Below are 5,063 nucleotides of genomic sequence, written 5' to 3' on the forward strand. Positions count from 1 at the left end.
TGCACATGGAGCAGCAGAAAGCAAAGGTGTCACTATGTCAGCCACCTGGGTGGACAATCTGTGGTGGGTTGGCATCAACACCATTCCTTTTTTTTTTTTTTAGACTAAGTCTCACTCTGTCACCCAGGCTGGAGTGCAGTGGCGCCATCTTGGCTCACTGCAGCCTCCACCTCCCGGGTTCAAGCGATTCTCCTGCCTCAGCCTCCCGAGTAGCTGGGATTACAGGCTGTGCCACCATACCCAGCTAATTTTTGTATTTTTAGTAGAGACAGGGTTTCACCATATTGGCCAAGTTGGTCTTGAACTCCTGGCCTCAAGTGATCCACCCGCCTCAGCCTCCCAAAGTGCTGGGATTACAGGTGTGAGACACCGTGCCCGGCCATTCCTGACTGAATTTATATGCTGCCAATAAGTAATCCGTTTCTTGCACCTATTTACACATAAGTACTTAACAGTAAAAAATTTGGTATATCATTCGTAAAATGAAAAAAAATAATGTATTTAGTGTACCTAAGTAGCATGGTAGCATCACAGGAATACTGCATCAGTGGTTAAACAGCAGAGACAAACAATGGCAAAGCTTTCAGTCTCTTACCTCCGATGCTGCGTTTTGATTCAAAGGTTACTATATTTGCATTCAGCAGGAATGGGGTAAAGAAAAACAAAGATGAAATATAGATTAATTTTACAAAAGTAAATTTTAAAAGGTTACTATACATTGTATTTTTTTAATCTTTATTATTATTATTATTTTGAGACTGGGTTTTGCTCTTGTTGCCCAGGCTGGAGTGCAATGGCGCAATTTCGGCTCACTGCAACCTCCGCCTCCCGGGTTCAAGTGATTCTCCTGCCTCAGCCTCCAGAGTAGCTGGGATTACAGGCACACACCACCACGCTTGGCTAATTATTACATTTTTAGTAGAGACAGGGACTCACCATGTTGGCCAGGCTGGTCTCGAACTCCCGACCTAAGGTGATCCACCCACCTCAGCCTCCCAAAGTGCTGGGATTACAGATGTGAGCCACTGTGCCCAGCCATATACATATGCATGGTGCATATATATATATGCATATATAGCAACTATACATGGTGGTCATTCCAACACCACATTCTTCTGTAAAATGTTTCATACTTGGATCTCTCTCCAGTTTCTCCAACAGCTTGGCTTTCTGTGCTACAGATATACATAAACGCTCCTTTTTTTCTTATCGCTGTTACCCTGACGGGTGTCTGCAGGGTTTTTTGAACTTTTTAACCATATCTTTATACTACAGAGCAGAGAATGAGCAAAAGAACACAGTGAGTAATGCAAGTAGGTCTTGGCCCCACGTGAGACGTTGTGGGGAACCTGCCGTTGGCGCGTCCAGCCTGAACACGTGCTCTTTTATTACACTTTGTGGGTGTGCTTGTGTGGGGATCTGGGTGAGTGTGGAAAAGACATATTGCCACTAATGGGAGCTAGGGAGTCTTTTATTCCTTGGAGACACTGAATAAACTGTGTGTTGTGTGCTCATGTTTTGGCTTCAAACCATTACATGAAGTCACCTGTGGAATTTCCTACTTGCGACATCAGGGTGGCACCCAAAAAGTTTCAGATTTTGAAGCATTTGGGATTTCAGATTTTCAGTTTAGGGATGCTCAGCCGATAGTACTTTATTAATTGGCGAGTGCTGTCTGTTTTTACCAAGAAGGCGTTGCTGAGCCATATGTAAAATTTAAATAAAGCCCCAAAGAAGGGCCGGGCGCGGTGGCTCAAGCCTGTAATCCCAGCACTTTGGGAGGCCGAGACGGGTGGATCACGAGGTCAGGAGATCGAAACCATCCTGGCTAACACGGTGAAACCCCGTCTCTACTAAAAAAAAATACAAAAAAACTAGCCGGGCGAGGTGGCAGGCGCCTGTAGTCCCAGTTACTCCCGAGGCTGAGGCAGGAGAATGGCGTAAACCCGGGAGGCGGAGCTTGCAGTGAGCTGAGATCAGGCCACTGCACTCTAGCCTGGGCGACAGAGCGAGACTCCGTCTCAAAAAAAAAGCCCCAAAGAAGGTAAGGCAGGAGACTGGGCGGGATGACTCACGCCTGTAATCCAGCACTTTGGGAGGCCGAGGCAAGTAAATCACCTGAGGTCAGAAGTTTGAGACCAGCCTGAACAATATGGTGAAAACCCATCTCTACTAAAAATACAAAAATTAGCTGGGTGTGGTGGCCTGTGCCTGTAGTCCCAGCTACTCGGGAGGCTGAGACGGGAGAATTGCTTGAACCTGTGAGGCGGAGGTTGCAGTCAGCCGAGATGGCACCACTGCACTCCAGCCTGGGCGACAGAGCGAGAGTCCATCGCAAAACAAAACAAAACAAAACAAAATTCAAAAATTAGCCAGGCATGGTGGCCTGCACCTGCAGTCCCAGTTGCTCAGGAGGCTGAGGCAGGAGAATCATTTGAGCCCCAGAGGTGGAGGTTGCAGTGAGCCGAGATGGCGTCACTGCACTCCAGCCTGGGTGACTAGGCTGGAGTGAGACTCTATCCCTGCCCCCGGCAAAAAAGAAGGTAAGGCGGGAGACATGTAGATTCCTGGCAGAAGAGCATTTGGGGCAGAGGGGCTGCAAGTTCAAAGGCCTTGAGGTAGGAGTGTGCAGGATGTGTCTGAGAAACAGCAAGAAGGAGGTTATGTGGCTGGAGTATGTCAGGGGCTGGGGAGTTGCAGAAGGTGAGGTCGCAGGGGTGCCTGGGGTAGGAGGGAAGTCAGATCATGCAGAGTCTTTGAAAAAGCTGCTACCAGTACGCCACCCATTTCCCCTCAGCACTTGCCTTCAGGTGCACACAGACCCTGTGGTTTGCTCCTATAGCTCTCCGCCTGAGGGTCTTTGTTGGCCAGGAGTGCAACAGCTCCTCATGCGTGGGGCAGGTCAGGAAGTTAATGCTCCCTTAGCTCTCTACTGTTGTGGAGATGGCGAATAAACACCCAGGTGTCTTGCCTTTTGCGTCTGACAATGGGGAGGTCTGCTCTAGCCTCTCTCAGGGGTCTCCAGTGGGGCTGGAGTGCAATGGCACGATCTTGACTCACTGCAAACCCTGCTTCCCAGGTGTAAATGATTCTCCTGCCTCAACCTCCCAGGTAGCTGTGATTTGTGATTACAGGCATGTGCCACCATGTCTGGCTAATTTTTGTATTTTTAATAAAGACGGGGTTTCACCACATTGGCCAGGCTGGTCTCAAACTCCTAACCTCAGGTGATCCATCTGCCTCCGCCTCCCAAAGTGCTGGGATTAGAGGCGTCAGCCACCACTCCCGGCCTCATTTGTTATTTTTTAAGAGCCAGGGTCTTGCTCTGTTGCCCAGGCTGGGATGCAATGGTAGATCATAGCACACCATAAAGCTGAACTACTGGCCTCAAGCAATCCTCCCACCTGTTTCCCTAGTAGCTAGAACTGCAGGCACATGCCACAGCGCCTGGCTAATTTTTTATATTTATTTATTTATTTATTTATTGAGACCTAGTCTTGCTCTGTTGCCCAGGCTGGAGTACAGTGGCGCGATCTTGGCTCACTGCAACCTCCACCTCCCGGGTTCAAATGATTCTCATGTCTCAGCTTCTCAAGTAGCTGGGATTACAGATGTGCACCACCACATCCAGCTAATTTTTGTATTTTTAGTAGAGACGGGGTTTTGCCATTTCTATTCATTGACCAGGCTGGTCTCAAACTCCTGACCTCAAGTGATTCGTCTGCCTCAGCCTCCCAAAGTGCTGGGATTATAGGTGTGAGCCACTATGCCCAGCCAATTTTTAGTTTTGTACAGGTAGAGGGGCCTTTCTGTGTCGCCCAGGCTGTGCTCAAACTCCTGGCCTCAAGTGATCCTTCCACTTCAGCCTCCCAAAGTGCTGGGATTACAGGCATGAGCTGCCGTGCCCTGACAAGTAGCTCCCTTATTAGCCTTCCCTCTCTTGGCTTCCTTCCTTGCCCTGTCTTACTTCCCTATCTCTCTTCCTATATACCAGGAATCACCTCCCAGTGAATACTGTGTTCAAGGTCTTGTCTCGGCGTCGACTTCCAGAGCATCCCAATCTAAGACACTGCAGTGAGCCATGACTGGGACTTGGGCTTCTATTTTTATTTTTATTTTGAGACAGAGTCTTGCTCTGTCTCCCAGACTGGAGTGCAGTGGTGCGATCTCAGCTCACCACAACCTCTGCCTCCCGGGTTAAATTGATTCTCCTGCCTCAGCCTCCCAAGTAGCTGAGACTACAGGCATGTGCCACCATGCCTGGCTAATTTTTTGTATTTTTAGTAGAGACGGGGTTTCACCATGTTAGCCAGGATGGTCTCGAACTCCTGGCCTCCCAAATTGCTGGGATTATAGGTGTGAGCCACTGCGCCTGACTGGGACTTGGGCTTTTCCTGAGTGTGAGAGCAGTGGCCACTGCCCAGTGGTGAGCAGAGGAGGGACATAGACTGAAGGGGGATGGGGAGGAGCAGGGAAACCAGTTGGATGTGACCGTGATCCTTCAGAGCGAACTGAAGGTGGCCTGGAGCAGGGTGAGAGATGTGGGGGTAGGGAGAGGCAGTTTCATCCTGGGTACACTTGGAAGGAGGAGCAACACGACTTGATGCCTGCTTAGATATGAAATGTGGGAGGCAGTAAGGTGTCTAGGGTGGCTACAAGGGCTTGGGCCCAAACAAAGGAAAGATGGAGTTGCCTTTTGCTGGGATGAGAAGATTGACATTGCTGGGATGAGAAGATTGACGGTGTTGGGCTCACGGAGCGGGCTTTTGAGAGGCCTGTTAAGCACAGGACTGGCAAAGCTGGGCTGGGAGACAGTCAGGTACTCCAGAACTTAGGAGGGAGTCCAGGCTGCAGGTGTACGTTCGAGGGTCCTCACGAGTTAGACAGCGTTCAAAGCCAAGACTGGATAAGGTCTCCAAGGCAGTAAGTGTCAAAAGAAGAGAAGAGACTGGCCAGGCACGGTGGCTCACGCCTGTAATCCCAGCACCTTGGGAGGATGAATCTCGATCTCCTGACCTCGCGATCTGCCCGCCTCGGCCTCCCAGAGTGCTGGGATTACAGGC

This window comes from Colobus angolensis, unplaced genomic scaffold, assembly GCF_000951035.1.
Source record: "Colobus angolensis palliatus isolate OR3802 unplaced genomic scaffold, Cang.pa_1.0 Scaffold107, whole genome shotgun sequence".
Lineage (NCBI taxonomy): Eukaryota > Metazoa > Chordata > Mammalia > Primates > Cercopithecidae > Colobus > Colobus angolensis.